Source organism: Hippocampus bargibanti, linkage group LG07, assembly GCF_051943395.1.
Source record: "Hippocampus bargibanti isolate YZ-2025 linkage group LG07, ASM5194339v1, whole genome shotgun sequence".
Lineage (NCBI taxonomy): Eukaryota > Metazoa > Chordata > Actinopteri > Syngnathiformes > Syngnathidae > Hippocampus > Hippocampus bargibanti.
Window position 1 is genome coordinate 8628596 of NC_142740.1, and position 20110 is coordinate 8648705.

Here is a 20110-nt window from a genome sequence, read left to right on the forward strand (position 1 = left end):
CCACCAGCGCATGTACTTCCTCCGCAAGCTTATAAGAGTTGGAGCCCCGACCCCCATCACGACCTCCTTCTACCGCGGTACCATCGAGAGCATCCTGACCAGCTGTATCACCGTGTGGTACGGCGCCTGCACCGTGTCCTGCCGTAAGACTCTGCAGCGCATTGTGAGGACAGCTGAGAAGATCATCGGTGTTTCTCTCCCCCCCCCCCCCCCTTCAGGACATCTACAACTCCCGCCTCACCCGCAGAGCCATCAGGATCGCTGGCGATCCCACACACCCCTCCCACAGCCTCTTCAGCCTGCTGCCATCGGGTAGGAGACTACGGAGTCTCCGAGCCAAGACCAGCAGGTTCAAGGACAGTTTCTGCCACCAGGCAGTCCGGAGACTCAACTCCCTCCCAGCCCTGCCCAGCCTGCCCCGTCCCACTGCCACACTCACCGAACTCTAAGTACACGCCACATGCTGTACGATCATCCTGAACTCTATTTTTTTTGTTCTTTCTCATTTTTTTTCTGCAAGACCTCACTTCAACCCTTTATTGTTGTTTATTTTTGCAATACTACATTACGTCAATTTATGTAAGTCACTTCCTCACTTTACATATGTCACTACCTCACTTTACATACGTCACTGCCTCACTTTCCATACGACACTACCTCACTTTACATACAGAAATTACAAGTATTGTCTGTTGTCAATTGTATGTCTTTTAGCCATGTTATAAGTGCCTTGCATGTCTTGCACGCTGGGTCCGAGAGGACATTAATTTCATTTGTGTTATGCATATTAGCATGTTTGACAATAAAGCTGACTTTGACTTTTGACTTGTCAAAGAATAAAAGCTCCTGCCGTCAACACCTACCTGTTCTGTTGGCCAATGAGGTTCCGGTGCGGGCGTTGTGGTTGTAGTAGCTGGCACCCTGGAGATCAGTGATGGTACGAGTCTATACAGGTATCTCTGGATGACGGCCTTTGGTTGGTCAGATTCATCCCTACCTCCTAATGACTCCACCCACTGGAGATGACTGAGGGTTTATGGGTATGAAGCGCTTATAAAAATGTCAATTACAACATAGCGAATACCGTTTTAGTAGGATCCTGTCGTGCAAATCCTTCCTGTTGAAGTCATGTAGGTGTCCTGTGGACAAAAAAAAGAACATTTAATGGCCATTTTCTTTTGGAGGGAAGTGCACCATCCACAACAGATCGATCACATAACACAAAGTTGGGGAATTTATATAAATGCTGGAGGGCGCCACAATTTCTCATCAGTGCTACTGGGGGAACCTTCATTGGACAACACACTTCTTAAAATTTTAAATGGGTAAAATACATGCATAACATGCATATCATACATAATGTAAAATACAATAATGTATTTTGTTTTCGCATTGAACAGAAAAAAAGTCATATTGAACTGCTATTCAAAGAGGCACAAAACTCCTGAAAAAAATCAACTTAAATGCAAACACTCATTTTGATTTTTTTTTTTTAAACTGTGAAAGTTTTAATATTATTGAGATTTTAAGTTTTTCCCACGTATCATTCTAATTCGTCAAAAAAGACACAACCACATGGATTATTGATATGTTTTCACGGTTTTTTCCAAGACCTCCTCCACCATCTACACCAATTTTGCATGGACATGTTTTAATTTTTTTTGTGTTTGTTTCATCATATTCACGCTGTTAAAGAGGCAGATTATGTGTCGTTATTCCTCCATTGTCATAGCAGTATATTATTAATTTGTTTATCTGAGCAATATGCGGATATGATATGTAATCATCAAGATTAATTGATATGATATTACGATAATAAGATAGTGACCTCCTCAAATTACTCCTCAGCGTGCAGCTTTTTATTGTTGCTTTTTTTAAATCTTGTCGAAATCCCAAAGGAGAAAAAACATGTTTTTGCTTTTTCAATGCAAAGCAGTAATAATACAAAAAATGCTCCTGCAGTCTAGTTTCACAAGCTGTCCACCTTAACCTTCGTACCGTCATCTTGTGTAACGTCTGCTCCTTTCAGCCACAATCCATCACAAGATTGCGGCAGTGATGGGTGAATTAATAAAGGATTTAAAATGGAACCTCAGTCCCTGTGGTCTGACTTTTTTTCTGGGACGGCCACAGAGAGAAAAGACCCAGCGGGTGTGAGGGTGTTCGCTAACGCACGTGTGCGCACGCACGCACAACACACACGCACATTCACATACATAAAGACACACACAGATGAATTACTGAGAGGTAGAGAAAGAGAAAACAACATATACAGCCCATCATCAGTATGCCCCGAAAGCTAGAGAGTAGAAAAGACAGGGAGAGAGGAGCAGGGTGAAGAGACGAGGACAATGAGAAGAGGAAGGGAGGAGAAGGAAGAGAAGGAGAAAGGATGATTTAGCCACATCCTCGCCTGCGGTAGTGAAATTCTCAATGAGGGTCTCTCTTTAGTTATGAGGATGTAACTAAAACACAAAGTGTTATTATACAATCAAATAACAAAATGCTGACTTTTACAGAATGTATACAAACACACACACACGCACACACACATACACACACATACACACATACCTACACATGTACACATGTTCACAAACACATATACATATATACACATAAACACATGCACACAACACAACTCATTCACATACACACATACATACTGTATATACACACTACACATTTACACACACACACACACATATACACGTGCGCACACGCACAACGACACACACACATACATATATACACGCACACATATACACACACACATGTAGAATATTTGCTGACGGAGAATGGGCTTTTGCTGCTGTGTTTTTTTTAAGCAGAAAGCTAACCAGGCGCAATAAAAAGAACCAGATATAAAAAAACTGTATTACAATTAAAGGATGCTGTGACTTTGCTGTAATAATTACAATTAAAAAAATAAAAATTCACATTTTATGGCATTAATTTATCTTGGGCTTTCTTCAAATAACTTTCAAATTCATATAAAATTAAATGTGAGAGTCTTTCTATCCATCCATCCATTTTCCGTATCACTTATTCCGCAATAGGGTCACGGGGGGCGCTGGAACCTATCCAAGCCGTTTTCGGGCACTAGGTGGGGGACACCCTGAATTGGTTGCCAGCCAATCGCAGGTCTCACAGAGTCAAACAATCATCCACGCTCACACTCACATCTCGGGACAATTTGAAGTGTTCAATTAGCCTGCCATGCATGTTTTTGGAACGTGGGAGGAAATCGAGGACGTGAAGAAAACCCATGCGGGCCCGGGAAGAACATGCAAATGCCACACAGGGAGGTTGGAACAGGTCTCGAACTCTCAACCTCTGCACTGTGAAGCTGGCGTGCTAACCACTCGACGACCGGGCCACCCCAAGAGTCTTTCTGTTCCTCTGAAAATGGCACAGGAGAGTTGACGTTAACTTTTGGATCGATTCAATTTGGGGTAACGTGAATCTAAGGTCGTGGCCTATTCATTTTATTAACACCGCATAGTGTCACAGAAGTGGAACGCATGACACTGTTGTGAGAACATCAAGTTGCCGAAGAGCATTAGATAAAAACAGATGCAGAATCTGAGAGAGGAATTGCTTAATTTTCTTATTTTCTCTCTGAGCGCGCTTGAGTTACGTCACACAGAAATCGGAAATTTTCGCGAAAAATGGCAAATGTAGAAGATGGTGAAGAGTGAAATCTTGAAGCAACATAAAGAAGAAAAAACAGTGTGTCTTGCAGAGGCCCAGGGGGTATACTGTGTTCCCAGAATGCTTTGCTCTAACCTACTTTGGTATTTCTGTTTCTGTATTTGTCTCTGCAATGCCCTGAGTGGGCTGGGGAGTGAGTTTTTGTGTAGAGTCCGAATTCCTGGAGTTTGGCTCTCATATAACAGAATATATATGCATTTATATAATCAACAAACGTGTGTGTGTGTGTGTGTGTGTGTGTGTGTGTGTGTGTGTGTGTGTGTGCGTGTGTGTGTGTGTGTGTGTGTGTGTGTGTGTGTGTGTGCGTGTGTGTGTGTGTGTGTTTGTGTGCGCGCATGCGTGCCTGCGTGTGTGTGTGTGTGTGTGTGAGCGTGTGTGTGCGTGTGTGTCCGTGCGTGTGTGTGTGTGTGAGGACGATGCATGAATTTCATAGCTGCGGCGACATGTAAAATCAGCACAGCAATATTATGTGTTGACATGGAAACGAATTAAGCGCAGAGAGGTGCAAAAAAGAGAGGTGCATTAACAAATCTTGAACTATCATCAAAGTGAATTGCTTGAATGTTTTGATTCATGAACAGCAGGGGTAGTCACTGTGGCTGACATCTCTGCAAACATGTTTTACATTACATTCGTTTTGAGAAAAATATTTTGTCCTGCAAGTAGCATTTATAAACATTGCTTGCTCGTTACATAATGTAGCCACAAGGGGACACAAGCTAGTGTCTTATTGTGCCAGTCCCAAGCCCGGATAAATAAGGAGGGTTGTGTCAGGAAGGGCGTCAGATGTAAAACAAACATGCAAATTAAACCTCATCCCGGATCAGTCGAGGCCCGCCATCGATGCTGTTGACCGACAGTTGGTGAAAAAAGGACAACTGTTGGTCGAAGAAGGAGAGAAGGCAGGTGTGCCTGTGGCGTCACCGGTGCGCACCGCCGCTTTAATGTCTTTCAATTCCTTGATCTCCTTGATGTGCGTCTCACCCTGACGCATATCACACGCTTGAAAATGGTATAAAAGCAGCTGTCGTGCGACAGAGACACTCAGACTCATCTCGGACTCAGACCCGGACAGACACACCGCTCGCAGAGACCTGCTCAGCATCGCACGGAGTTTCACAGCACGACTTGCTCGACTCCAACGAACCTACTTACAAATAAAGAGAACCATTAAACTCTTTATGCCCAAATGAAAAGTCAGAAATGCAACCACAAGAGTATACGACATAGAGGAGGGCCTCTGAATGTAGGAACAATAAGAGGAAAAGGCAGTAATGGGTCTATCGTGATCGTTCTTCCCTGGCTCATGGCTTCTCGGGTGTTGATGGCAGAGGATGGATAAATCAGCAGGAAGCCCGGTGTTGGACAGAAAGTTAGTTCAATCTTGAAGACAGCGGATACATTGTGGGAGGTCGGCCGAGGAGGAAGCAGTAAGAGAGAGAGAGAGAGACGCGGACTGGGAGAGCATTTATATGACGGACAGGGTGCGAGGCAATCGGATGTGATGTAATGGGATGTTACATCACGTAAAGGAAGGCAGGATGACGTATCAGGAAGTCCAAGATGGCGCCCGAGTAGGCAGCCGTAAGCAAGTGCTCTCATGAGCCTTGCTTTTTTTGTTTGTTTTTGTCTTGTTTTGTGTTTTCTTTTGTTACTTTGTGTTGTTGGGCGTCGTGTGGAATGGATAGATTGTTTTTCAGCATTTTTGACCATGACATTCATCAAGGAGGAGACTGTGCTGAGCGGTTGCGCCTTTTCGGCAGCATGAATATGCCAGTACTGTTTTTGAATGGGAGGAATGTCGGTGCCATTCGACTGCCATCGCTGGACATCAAAGGGGCCATTGTGTTGTTTTTGCGCCTGTAATGGTCAGCATCTTCACACCCCCGCTATGTTCAGCGGAAAGGTTGATGCTGTTGGACAGTCTGCGGCTGGATGGATGCATGGCTTGAGGAGCCCGCGATAAGAAGAAAGGAGTGTCAGCGCAGAGCGCCGATGCGTCTGTGGAACTGTTGCGGCTTGGAATTGAAGCAGATTTATGTGGGACAGGAGATGTGAGACAATCTCTTTTCATCAATGGATGCTACAGCTGCGTGTTTGCTTTCAACATTTAGCTTGTAGTCGGCGTGCATGTTCCACCATGATGTCCCTGATCCACTGGTGGAAAGACGCTTTGATCCTCTCATCTTTCATCTAGAACTGCTTCATGTCATCACAAAGAGGGTACAGCAAGTCCTGAAGAATGAATGACTCTCGGTGTCTTTGTTTTGTCATGTTGTCTTTGTATTGTCATATTATTTGTTATTTAGTTTTTTTTTGTCCCAGCCGCGGAACAGTGGACCAGCTCTACACCCTTAGCAGGGTCCTCGAGGGCGCATGGGAATTCGCCCAACCACTCTACATGTGTTTTGTGGACTTGGAGAAAGCGTTTGACCGTGTCCCTCGTGGAGTTCTGTGGAGGGTACTTCGGGAGTATGGGGTACAGGAGCGGCTGATACGGGCCGTTCGGTCCCTATATGACCGATGTCAGAGTCTGGTTCGCATTGCCGGCAGTAAGTCGGAATCGTTTCCAGTGAGGGTTGGGCTCCGCCAAGGCTGCCCTTTGTCACCGATTCTGTTCATAACCTTTATGGACAGAATTTCTAGGCGCAGCCGAAGCGTTGAAGGTTTCCATTTTGGTAGCCTCAGTATAGCATCTCTGCTTTTTGCAGATGATGTTGTACTGTTGGGGCCTTCAAGTGGAGCTCTCCAACTCTCGCTGGAGCGTTTCGCAGCCGAATGTGAAGCGGCTGGGATGAGAATCAGCACCTCCAAATCTGAGACAATGGTTCTCAGTCGGAAAAGGGTGGAGTGCCCTCTCCGGGTCGGGGAGGAGATTTTGCCTCAAGTGGAGGAGTTTAAGTATCTGGGTGTCTTGTTCACGAGTGAGGGTGAAAGGGATTGAGAGGTCGACAGGCGGATCGGTGCGGCGTCTGCCGTGATGCGGACTTTGTACCGATCTGTCGTGGTGAAGAAGGAGCTGAGCCAAAACGCAAAGCTCTCAATCTACCGGTCGATCTAAGTCCCAACCCTCATCTATGGTCACGAGCTATGGGTTGTGTCCGAAAGAACGAGATCCCGGATGCAAGCGGCCGAAATGAGCTTTCTCCGTTGGGTGTCCGGGCTCTCCCTTAGAGATAAGGTGAGAAGATCGGTCATCCGGGAGGGGCTCAAAGTCGAGCCGCTTCTCCTCCACATCGAGAGGAGCCAGATGAGGTGGCTCGGGCATCTGATTAGGATGCCCCCGGGACGTCTCCCTCGTGAGGTGTTCCGGGCATGCCCCACTGGCAGGAGACCCCGGGGACGACCCAGAACACGCTGGAGAGACTATGTCTCCCAGCTGGCATGGGAACGCCTCGGGATCCGCCAGGACGAGCTGGAAGAAGTGGCTGGGGAGAGGGAAGTCTGGGCTTCCCTACTGAAGCTGCTGCCCCCGCGACCCGACCCCGGATAAGCGGCAGAAGATGGATGGATGGATGGATAGTTTTTTTTTATTCTTTTGACTTCAAGACGGCGCCGCAGCAGCTCATGTATTTCTTTTTTCTACTTTCATTCCTTTCATCACTTTGCTGCTGTGAAATGTAAATTTCTCCACTGTGAGACTAATAAAGGCAAATCCAATCCAATCCAATCCAATCCAAACCAAAACGAAATGATGCAAAAAGATGTTTAAAAATGTTCGTATAGTGAATTACCCCAACTGGGAGAGAGTTGGTTGATATGATGTCGAGGAATAAGGTAGACATACTGTGTGTCCAGGAGACGAGCATCTTACACCCTGCAGTTATGTGTTGGATTTTCTCAGGTGCCTCTCTGCACAACCTACACCTTGGGTCTTGCCTGGTGTGGTATATCCGTGCCTCACTGTCTCTGGTGCTCAGGTCCTGCTCTTGAGCAGCCAGGATGAGTTCCTCTGTGGTGTCCTTTAGGCCAGCCCTCCCTAGACACCGAGAGGACTTCTTGAGATCAGCAACTTCAGTTATGGTTTGGTGGTACATCCCGTGTAGGGGCTTCTCCTCCAATGATTGTCCCTCTTCCAGCACATCATCTTCTGTTCCCCAATTGTCTGAGACATTCACTTAGTACATCATCCTTTGGAGCCTTCTTTTTGATGTATCAGAATCAGAATCAGAATCATCTTTATTTCCAAGTATGTAGAACACACAAGGAATTTGTTTCCGGTGGAACACGCTGCACTAGTATCGTCGTCAAAAAAAACTGCTAAGTTGCACTATACAGTTCAATTTTGGCTACTGTTGAAAGAGTTCAAAGAGTTAATGGCTTGGGGGAAGAAGCTGTTTAAATGTCTGCTGGATTTGGTGCGAATGGATCGGTAGCGCCTGCCTGAGGGGAGTAGCTGGAAAAGGTGGTGGGCAGGGTGCGGAGGGTCCAGTAGGATTTTCCGCGCCCTAGTTTGGATTCTTGCAGTGTGCAAGTCCTCGAGAGTGGGTAGGGCGGTGCCAATGATTTTTTCCGCCGACCTAACTGTCCGTTGAAGTCGGATTTTGTCCATTTTTGTGGCGGACCCGAACCAAACGGTGATGGAAGAACACAGGATGGATTCGATGACAGCCGTGTAGAAATGTTGCAGCACCTCCTGTGGCAGGCCATGCTTCTTTAGCAACCTCAGGAAGTACATTCTCTGTTGGGCCTTTTTCAGGATAGAGTTGGTGTTGACCTCCCACTTCATGTCCTGGGAGACTGTGATTCCCAGGAACTTGAAGGTCTCAACGGTTGACACAAGGCAGTTGGATAGTGTGAGGGGTAGCTGTGGTGATGGATGTTTCCTGAAGTCCACGATCATCTCACCTGTCTTCAGCGTGTTCAGCTCCAGGTTGTGACGGCTGCACCAGAGCTCCAGCTGCTCCACTTGTTGTCGGTACGCAGACTCGTCGCCGTCTTTAATGAGACCGATGACCGTGGTGTCGTCTGCGAACTTTATGAATTTGACAGCTGGGTGCGTTGAGGTGCAGTCGTTCGTGTAGAGAGAGAAGAGCAATGGAGAGAGGACGCATCCCTGCGGGGCTCCAGTGCTCGTGGTTCGTGTTGTGGATGATATATTTCCCAGTCTGACCTGTTGTGTCCGCCCTGTCAGGAAGCTGAGGGTCCACTGGCAGATCGTGGGGGACACACCAAGCTGGAGAAGTTTGGGGATGAGGAGTTCTGGGATGATGGTATTGAACGCAGAGCTGTAGTCCACAAACAGGATCCTTGCGTAGGTTCCTGTGTTGTCAAGGTGGTCGAGGATGTGGTGCAGTCCGATGTTGACTGCATCCTCCACAGACCTGTTTGCCCGGTAGGCAAACTGAAGAGGATCTAGCAGAGGTCCGGTGATGTTCTTTAGGTGGTTCAGCACGAGGCGTTCAAAGGACTTCATGACCACAGACGTCAGAGCAACAGGTCTATAGTCGTTCAATCCCGAGGGTACTGGTTTATTTGGAACTGGGATGATAGTAGACTGTATTCATGGAGTTTGGATGTTTCATCCTGGACAGTGGCCCTCACAATCACCTGTCCCCGGCCTCCTTCCTTACGGCTTGTGTACAGTCTCAGGGTGCTGGATTTGGGATGGAACACTCCATGCATGGTGAGGAGCTTTCGGGTCTTAACATCCGTGGTCTGAATCTCTTCCTTTGGCCACCTTATTATTTCTGCAGGGTATCTGATCACTGGCAGGGCATAGCTGTTTATTGCCCGGGTCTTGTTCTTGCCATTGAGCTGGCTTCGTAGGACTTGCCTCACCCGCAGGTTGTATTTGGTCGTAGCCGATTTCCTTGTTGCTAGTTTGAGGTTGCCATTGGCCTGTGGTATACCGAGGTACTTGTAGCTGTTTTCAACGTCTGCTATTGTTCCTTCAGGGTGTGGGACCCCTTGAATGTGGACTATCTTGTCCGTCTTAGTCACCATCCGACTATATTTCTCTAGCCCGAATGACATCCCGATGTCACTGCTGTAGATCCTGCTTGTGTGGATCAGGGAGTCTATGTCCCTTTCGCTCTTAGCATACAGCTTTGTGTCATCCATGTAGAGGAGGTGACTGATTGTAGCTTCATTTCTGAGGCGGTATCCATAGCCTGTCTTTGCGATTATTTGGCTGAGGGGGTTCAGTACTATGCAGGACAGCAGTGGGGTGAGTGCATTACCTTGGTATCAGCCACATTTGATGGACACTTGCGTTAGTGTCTTGCCATTGGCTTCAAGTGTGGTTTTCCACATCCTCATTAAGTTTGCAACGAAGGCTCTCAGGGTCCTGTTGGCCTTATACAATTCTAAGCATTCAGTGATCCATGTGTGTGGCATCGAGACATATGCTTTCTTGTAATAAATCCAGGCTGTGCACAAATTGGTATGTCGGGAACTGCGGTCTTGTGCGACTGTTCGGTCAACCAGCAGCTGATGTTTGGCACCTCTCGTATCTCTACCAATGCCTTTCTGTGCTTTGCTCATGTATTGATTGATCCATGTGTCCAATTATCTTAACCGCAATGATGCCTGACATCAGCTTCCATGTTGTGGAGAGACAGGTTATTGGCCGATAGTTGGAAGGAACTGCACCCTTTGAGGAATCCTTCATGATCAGGATTGTTCGCCCTTCGGTTAGCCATCCTGGGTGAGTCCCATCCATCAGCAACTGGTTCATTTGTGCTGCTAGGCGCTCGTGGAGAGCTGTGAGTTTCTTTCGCCAGTAGGTGTGGACCATATCTGGGCCTGGTGCCGTCCAGTTTTTCATACCTGAGACTCTTTCTTATATGTCTGCCGCTGTGATGGTAACTGGGTTCTGTTCAGGGAGGTTGCTGTGCCCACCATTGTGCACTGCTGTTATGTGCGACCTTCTTCTCCTATATGCCTTTCCAGTATCTTTCAGTTTCCAGCCTTGGAGGGTCTGCTCTGCTGTTAGAACCCTGCCACTGAGCGTACACTTTCGCAGGTTGTGTTGCGAACAGCCTGTTTATTCTTCTGGACTCATTCTCTTTCGTGTACCTCCTGGGGACTGGACAAGGCCTGGCACCTTTGTTTGGCAGTTTCGAGTGCTTCGGGTATGGTTATCTACATGTACCTCTTGGGTATGAATTGGCCTCTCATTCACACCTCTGTGTCTCCGTCAATTGACTCACATCTTTCCGAGCCGCCTTGATCTTAGCCTCCAACCGTCTTTTCCATGGTGGGTAACGAATGTCGTGGCTCTCGCGGTTGCTCTTGTAGCCAAGCATCTCTAGAACCACTGATGCTGAAGTGTATATCAGCTAATTGGTTTCTGTGATCGTTCCGGTCGGGATCGCTCTCAGTGCTGCATTCACAGTTTCCATGAGACTTTGAGGTGGTACTTCACATAGTTTTCATTCTTGCTATGATCTTATCTCTCAGGTCAGTTGCTGCTTTGCTCAGCATTTCATTTATTGGGACTGGCTTCCCAATCTCATCATTCATTGGGGCTTGCCTCCCAATCTCTGGTCTAACCTCTTCCTCTGATGTGGCAGCCTGGGGCCCTTCACACCGGAATCTGTGTTGTACATAATCAATCTCAAGTTGTGATAGCCATTTGTGGATATTGGAACACTGAGCTACTAGTTGTTTCGTGGTCAACTGTGACCGTGGGTTTCGAAGTAACCATTCAGCCCACATTCTCTGCATGTAACCCCACTGACTAGGGTTGCTTGAGTAGTAGCATTCCAACAGAGCCATGTTATCGCATCTCATCCATCTCCGCTTTGTTCCATTAGCCCATTTTTCATCAAGGAGCTCTGGTTCTCCAGCACCTGACGCAGACCAGGGACCCACATTAGATGATGTTTTGTGCTCATTTTTTCTGATTGTTTCCGCTATATATATATATATATATATATATATATATATATATATATATATATATATATATATATATATATATATATATATATATATATATATATATATATATATTGTGATGTCACGAGAGGCTGTGTCCTGGAGGGCAAATACATCCCCCTAAGATGGCTCCACCCAGAGAGAGTCTTGGCCCCACCTGGTGGAAGGCAGCAATTAAACCCACACACCTGCAGCTGATCGGGGCTTGATTGGAAAGCAGGGCTCTTAAGGCAGAGAGCCTCTGAGTGTGCAGCTTGGGGAAAGACAAGCTCGATTGCTGTGCTCTGTGGAGAAGTTGATTGCTGCGTGGAACTCATTGCCAGTTGGGACCCCACGACTGGACACTGGATTTGAACCTAGCTAAGGTGGCTAGGCTACATGACGAGGACGACAAGAGGGGTGAGGCCTCGAGACTCTTGTAAAGAACTCCGTCTTCTGTTTTACCTCAGAAGAGACTTTATTTGGATTTAAGCATCAGAAGAGACTTTATTTTGATAAGTATTGGAAGAGACACTATTCAAACCTTTGATTAAAACCTTTTTCTTTGCATCCAAACCTGTCGTCCATCACACTTCTTGTCCCGTCCCGCTGAGAGCAAGCCTCTCATGATATCACATATGGTGGAGAATGCGGGCATTGGACAAGCGGTAGTGCATGGACATTGAGGGTTTGTGTTATGGTTTTTCTAAATTGAAAATATCCTCAATTACAAAAATGGAAGACATTTTGAAAACCCTGCTTGCAAGTCAGGAAGCCCAATATCGGGCCAATTTGGCTCTCCTGGAGGAGCAAAAGAGAGCCAATGAACTGAAGGCAGAGGAATTGCTCTTGCAGAAACAAATGGCCGCCAAGAATATTCCCCGGGTGAAGGCGGGGGATTTTTTAGCCAAGATGGGGGCGACGGATGATGTTGAGGCGTATTTGCATACGTTTGAAGCAACCGCCACTCGAGAAAAATGGCCCAAGCAGCAGTGGGTGGGATTGCTTGCACCCTTCCTGACAGGGGAATCGCTGAATGCTGTCCTGGACTTGACCGCAGACAGAGCAGAAGACTACGACTATTTAAAAGCTGAAATTCTCAGCAGACATGGGCTCACCAAGTTCGGGATGGCACAGCGCTTCCACACCTGGACTTTCCAGCCAGACCAACCTCCACGGGCACAGCTGCACGAATTGGCCCACATCGCCCGGAAATGGCTGGAACCGGAAAGTAGCACGGCAGCTGAGGTGGTCGAGGCCATTGTCATGGATCGCAACTTACGAGCCCTGCCCTATGAGGCAAAAAGGATAATCAGTCAGCAGTCGCTGACTACTGCGGGTCAAACAGTGGCAGCGGTGGAGCAGTACCAGGCCACTGCGGAGATGCTGCGAACGACCAAGAGGGAAACCGGCAACACACCCCCATCCCGGACTGAAATGGCCCGCCCAAAGTTGCCCAAGCCCGCCAAGATTGCTCCAGGTAGTGTCAGAAGTCCACCCAGGCAGTGGCGAACGCCCAGTGGCACCGAAACCAGACGATGCTACAGATGCGGAGAGACGGGACACATCTCGTGGCAGTGTGGAAAACCAGCGGAAGAGTCCATGCCAACCGCTGACTCTTCTAGTGCCCACCCTGCTCACTATGCCTCCCTCCTGGGGGGTAGTGAAAGCGCACTAACAAGACCCCCCACCTGCCCAGTCGGTGAACCAACAGGATGTTGAAGCCCTGCTGGACTCCGGAAGCCTGGTCACCTTGGTACGCCTAACGCTGGTCGATCCAACCAGGTTATCTCCGGAGAAAACCCTTCCAGTCTCCTGCGTCCACGGAGACACCAGAGAGTACCACACTACGGAACTCACCATGACTACAACCAAGAGAATCATCCGCACGGTAGCTGGTGTGGTTGACTCTCTCCCTGTCCCCCTCCTGATTGGACGCGACTGCCCGGCCTTTCACCCCCTGTGTAGAGAAACACAGGAAAGACTGGCCCGACTACCTCGGAAGGGGAGAGGTAAGACGCGTACAGTGAATACTCAAGCCTACCCCTCTAATTCACTCTCCCCAGCCTGTGCCCTCCTAGGGACAGCAAATGCACCACCGGAGACGGAGTCTAGCCCAGAGACCGCCGAGGAAACTCCAGCGCCAGAAAACCTCCCGGCTTCCAGTGGTGATGAGAACCCAGGGACCCAGAAGCTGCTTCCTCTAACAGGCCGGTATGGTACAGCCCAGTTACAGGATCCTACCCTTGCCAACGCCATGAAGAATGTGCAGGTTTTAGAGGGGGTAGTACTGGGGGAAAGGACAAGCCCCACATACCCCCATTTTGCGGTTGATCGGGGGCTATTATACCAGGTTACGAAGCAAAATGATGAAGTACGTGAGCTACTTCTTGTACCACAACCACACCGAGCTACAGTACTGGACTTGGCACACACCCACCTGCTAGGGGGACACCTAGGGTTGGAAAAGACAAAAGAGAGAATCTTGCAACGGTTCTTCTGGCCAGGGGTGCACAAGGATGTGGAGAACTATTGCCGTTCTTGCCCAGAGTGCCAACAGGTGGCGCCCAAGCCCACATACAGAAACCCGCTAATTCCCTTACCCATCATTGAGACCCCGTTTCAGAGGCTTGGGCTGGACATAGTCGGACCCCTACCAAAAAGTGCTAGGGGACACCAGTATATTTTAGTAATGATGGATTATGCCACCCGGTTCCCAGAAGCTGTCCCCCTCAGAAAGGCTACCACAAAGCAGATCGCAAAGGAGCGGTTTGCTCTCGCCAGCCGGGTAGGGATCCCAAAGGAGATACTGACCGACCAGGGAACCCCCTTTATGTCCAAGGTCATGAAGGACCTGTGTGCCCTGCTCAAGGTCAAGCAGCTGAAAACCTCCATCTACCACCCACAGACAGATGGATTGGTAGAGCGATTCAACAAAACACTCAAGGCCATGATGAGGAAAGTTATCAAAGAAGATGGCCGAAACTGGGATCAACTGCTCCCATACTTGCTGTTTGCCTTGAGGGAGGTACCACAGTCTTCTACCGGTTTCTCACCCTTTGAGTTGTTGTACTCTTACAGGCCCCGGGGACTGCTGGATATCGCCAAAGAGGCTTGGGAAGAGCCGACAACGTACCCTCATCGAGCATGTGGGGGACATGCAGGAAAGGATGAAGGCCATTTATCCCATAGTGCGAGAAAACATGGAAGCGGCCCAACGACAGCAGCAAGCCTCCTACAATCGACCTGCCCAGCCTCGAGAGTTCAAGCCAGGGGACCGAGTGCTGGTCTTGGTACCAACCGTGGAGTGCAAGTTCCTGGCATCCTGGCAGGGGCCCTTTGAGGTCATCGAACGCGTGGGGGAGGTAAACTACAAGGTGAGGCAACCTGGTAAGAGGAAACCTGAGCAGATTTATCACGTTAAACTCCTAAAGAAATGGCATGCCAGAGAGGCGCTGTTTAGTTGCCTACCCCCCAGCGAGGCGAAGGAACCGGTCAGAGAAGACGTCCAGACGGGTCCAAATTTGTCCCCACACCAACGCCAGATGACCCTCGAATTAGTTGAGCGTAACCAAGACGTCTTCTCCGCCATACCTGGACACACGGACGTGGTGCAACACGAGATACGCACCACACCGGGAGAAACAGTCCACCAACGTCCATACCGGGTGCCGGAGGCCCGTAAGGCAGCTATTCAGGAGGAGATACGGAAGATGCTGGAACTTGGAGTAATTGAGGAGTCCCAAAGTGCCTGGGCAAGTCCGATCGTGTTGGTTCCCAAGCCAGACGGGTCAATACGATTCTGCAACGACTATCGGAAGTTGAATGAGGTGTCTGAATTTGATGCGTACCCGATGCCTCGTGTTGATGATCTTATTGACTCCCTGGGACAGGCACGTTTCATCACCACTCTCGACCTCACAAAGGGTTATTGGCAGGTGCCCCTCAAAGGAGAAGACAGCCTTCGCCACATCTGAGGGGCTCTACCAATACACCAGGCTCCCATTTGGTCTCCATGGAGCACCCGCCACGTTTCAGCGCCTAATGGACCGGATTTTCACCCCCCACAAGAGGTACGCAGCGGCATACTTAGATGATGTCGTCATACAGAGTCCCGACTGGGAGAGTCACTTACCCCGAGTGCAAGCAGTGATTGACTCCCTCAGGAAAGCAGGTCTCGCAGCGAACCCGAAAAAGTGCAGGTTGGCATTTGGCGAGACCAACTACCTGCGCTACACTATAGGACGGGGGCTGGTGAAGCCTCAAGAAGCAAAACTACGGGCTATACAAGATTGGCCCCAACCCCTTACCAAGAAGCAGGTGAGGTCGTTCTTAGGCATGGCTGGCTACTATAGACGCTTTATCGCTGACTTTGCTACTATAGCAGCCCCCATTACAGAATTGACGACCAAAAAACACTCCCGATTGGTGAAATGGAGCCCAGAGGCTGAAATGGCCTTCGCCAATCTAAAACAGGCGCTATGTTCCAGTCCGATCCTGGTGGCCTATGTTCCAGTCCGATCCTGGTGGCACCAGACTTCAGCAAGGACTTCATGGTGCAAGCGGATGCATCGGAAGTTGGTCTGGGGGCTGTACTCTCGCAAGTACATGGAGGAGAGGAACATCCCATCCTGTACCTTAGCAGAAGAGACTTTATTTGGATTTAAGCATCAGAAGAGACTTTATTTTGAGTATTGGAAGTATTGGAAGAGACACTATTCAAACCTTTGTTGCTTGTGAATTCCCCCTGGAACCCTTGATTAAAACCTTTTTCTTTGCATCCAAACCTGTCGTCCATCGCACTTCTTGTCCCGTCCCGCTGAGAGCAAGCCTCTCATGATATCACAAGACTATGTATATATTTATATTTAAGCATATATATAAGTATAAGAGACACTATATATATATATATTAAATATCCAAACCTGTCGTCCATATAGAGCAAGCCTCTCATGATATATATATATATATATATATATATATATATATATATATATATATATACACTCGCCAGCATACTTGCCGCCGCGTTCTCGCCGCTGCGTTCTCTACACGCGTTGACAGTTCGTTCTGCTTCGGGGCGATGCAGCGGGTCGAACGCGTCGGCGCCGCAGACAACCACTTTCGCGTTGGCGTGGAGAGTGGGGTAAGGCCAGAGAGAAGGCAACCGGTCGCACACCCACCCCGTGGCGTCCGAATCAGATCGTTTGCCAGTCATTTAGCACGGAGTCTATTCAACATTTTTTAATTGATTTCAAATTATGACCATTTGACTTACGACTGTTTTCTCCGAACGGAACCCGGTCATAACTCGGATGATACCTGTATATACATAGGACGGTTAGGACGGCGGAAAAAAATCATTGCCACCGCCCTACCCACTCTCGAGGACTTGCACACTGCAAGAATCCAAACTAGGGCGCGGAAAATCCGACTGGACCCTCCGCACCCTGCCCACCACCTTTTCCAGCTACTCCCCTCAGGCAGGCGCTACCGAGCCATGCGCAGCAAATCCAGCAAACATTTAAACAGTTTCTTCCCCCAAGCCATTAACTCTTTGAACAGTAGCCCAAATAGTGCCTCTTTGCAATTTTTTGATGATGATACCAGTGCAGCGTGTTTGACAGGAAACAAATTCCTTGTGTGTTCTACATGATTCTGATTCTGATATACAGTAAAGTCTCGTTATATCGATATTCAAGGGAGTCCGAAAAAATATCGATATAACCGGGACTATCGATATATCCGACCCTGTTTGCATGTAATTTTCTCTGTGCGTGCATAGAAATAGTATTGATATAACCGGGACTATCGATATATCCGATATCGATATAACGAGACTTTACTGTCTCGTTATATACAGTAAAGTCTCGTTATATCGATATCGGTTATATTCATAGTACTGCTTGTTACAAAACTATTTTCATTTCCCGGCAAATTTCTCATCTTTTTATGTATAATTAGTTCCGGTTAGTACAATACATGGTTATTACGATAATCCAGTTACTACGGTGCCCTTTTTCATCTCCCGCTGGCCATTTTGCTCTGTTTATATCGATACAAAAGCAGCTTAAACTGAATCGATATATGCTTAGGGATTTCTCTCCAGTACCGCCGTTTCGGTGGCCTCAGTATAGCATATCTGCTGTTTGCAGATGATGTGGGACTGTTGGGGACTTCAAGCAGGGCTCTCCAACGTTTTCTGGAGAAGCACACCAAATCCAGCACACATTTAAACAGCTTCTCCCCCTTAGCCATTAACTCTCAAAATAGTAACCCAAATATAACTGAATATTGCCTCTGCAATTTTGCAAAACCCTTTGGAACAGTATCCTGTTATAATCATTGTTGCTCCAGCTCTGTACTCACTTGAAACACTGCTTGATACTTTACACATTGTCTCACAGTCGTTCCGGAGAGTTTCCACTTACATTAAGTGATTAGATTAGATTAGATTAGATTGGATTAGATTAGATTAGATTAGATTAGATTAGATTAGATTATTAAATTGCTGCTGTGGACTGTAAATTTCCCCATTGTGGGACGAATAAAGGTTTTCTGATTCTAATTCTGATTAGATTAGACTTTATGAGTGTCCTCCATACTTATTTGTCATGTCTTTTTTATGATAACACTAGACAGAGTGTTCTATCGGTGACAAATTCCTTGTGTGTTCTACATACTTGGCCAATAAAGATGATTCTGATTTTGATTGTGTTTAGGCAGTGGAATAAAGACTGTGAACAAAGCAAGTAGTCTCCTGTCGTTCCTCTGGATATAACAGACTAAACGCACAACTCTAGAGAGTGACTGAAAAGCTGTGAAATATCTGTCTCAACCTCATTCAGCACAGTGAGAAATCTTGAACAATAAAATTAGGACAACTTTGTCCCTCAAGTGTCCTCAGATGGTAAAGAATATGATTCCCATTGAGGCTGAACGGTTAAGCAGAAAGTCTCAAGGTGCAAAAACTGAGTCCTTAGGGCATGAAACAAGCAGCTGTCGTCTTACCCGTCATTCTGAGTTTTAGGGAAGCACGAGTGCCGCGCACACTTGACATTAGATTTGTAACAAATCCATTCCAATGCAAGTTTACAAAATGCTATGACACCAATGGAGTCATGATTCTTGATGCAGACTGTGTATTGTCGGATGTCCGAATGTGTCATGCACACAGTCACTGACAAAAAAAACACACCTGACAGAGAAAAGATCATGCAGCCTTGAATCAAAATTGAAAAAGCTCTTTGCATATTTATGTTAAGCTTCCTGATGGAGAGGAAGCATTGTGTGTGCTGCTCCCATCCTATTGTGCTAATAACTGAACAAGCTTTGACATCATAGACTAAAATATGGATGAAATGCAAGAATTATTTTGCAAGAGTTGTATTTTTGTCTGGCATCTATTCTCTTATCCTTGATAATAGTGATAATGTAATAAGATATTTCAACACCCACGCAGCACAGAATGTTTTCTTCACTCCCACGCATCCATAACATGAAAAACAGTCAACACCCGTCCCAATAAGTCATTGCATTGGCATCAATGATAAGGGCTAGGGCTAGACAGAACAAACTCTCACCAACATACCCCCCCCTCTTCATGCTCCCCTTTTATTTTAGCTACCTTTTTCCAGGGCTCGAGCCTTCATCTTGTCCAAAAATGAAAGCAGGAAAACACGAAAGGTTTTAAATCATACGCATCCTTCTTCCTCCATTTTTTTTCTTTCTTGCTTTCAGATTTCTTCAGTCGCCGGAGGAAAGCAGGAGCAACCGTGATCCACTGCTGCGCGTTCCGCTGCAAGAGACTGAACGTCAATCAACAGGGGTAACCTTGGGAACTACCAGGCCACCCCTCAGCTTGTCCTGATTGGTTGCTCGATGATAGCCCAGGAGTCACAAGTCCAAACCGATACACAGATGGAGACTGGGTGCTGAGACAGGACCATGTGCAGAGCCAAACAAACAGTGGACAATTGTAGTACTTGGCAATTCTCTCTCTCTCTCTCTCTCTCTCTCTCTCTCTCTCTCTCTCTCTCTCTCTCTCTCTCTCTCTCTCTCTCTCTCTCTCTCGCTCTCTCTCACTCTCGCCGCTCTCTCTCTCATACTTCAGAGCCTTTATTTTATAGTTGCCTAGCAACAGATGTGAAGCCATACTGCCAAAGCCCAAGAGAAGTGGGAGAGAGAGAGAGTTTGTTATTAACCCGCTCTCGCTGTAGAGGTGTCAAATCCCACTCTGGCGTCACAATGTGGAGTGTACATGTTCTCCCCGTTCCCGCGTGGGTTTTCTCCGGGTTTCGTCCGCTACGGTTTCCTCCCCATTCCAAAAACATGCATAGCAGGTTGATTGAACACTCCAGTCTAAATTACCCCTAGGTGTCTGTAATAATAATACATTTCATGTATAGGAAGATGAATGCATGAATGAAAGTTGACAATGCAGTATTATACAAAGACAGATCTTAAGCGACATGGGCACAAGGTTTGCTGTCTCTCAGCCCAGTTAAGATCAGCAGAGACATTAGGTGTGTGT

General features: G+C 47.3%; 1 protein-coding gene across 4 annotated transcripts in view; it reads right to left on the reverse strand.

The window, feature by feature from the left end:
- Nucleotides 1–19571, reverse strand: part of lrrc7 (leucine rich repeat containing 7) — a 193221-nt gene extending 173650 nt beyond the window's left edge. Inside the window, exons 1-4 of one of the 4 annotated variants that reach the window (XM_089001790.1) lie at nucleotides 19205–19571; nucleotides 1085–1139; nucleotides 998–1016; nucleotides 864–921 (exon numbers count right to left, since the gene is read on the reverse strand). The gene's annotated coding sequence lies outside the window, so the exon portion shown is untranslated. Of the gene's footprint in view, nucleotides 1–863; nucleotides 1140–19204 lie in introns of all 4 variants that reach the window. The other 3 variants (XM_089001788.1, XM_089001789.1, XM_089001786.1) reach the window with 3 other exon arrangements.
- Between the last annotated feature and the right edge of the window lie 539 nt (nucleotides 19572–20110).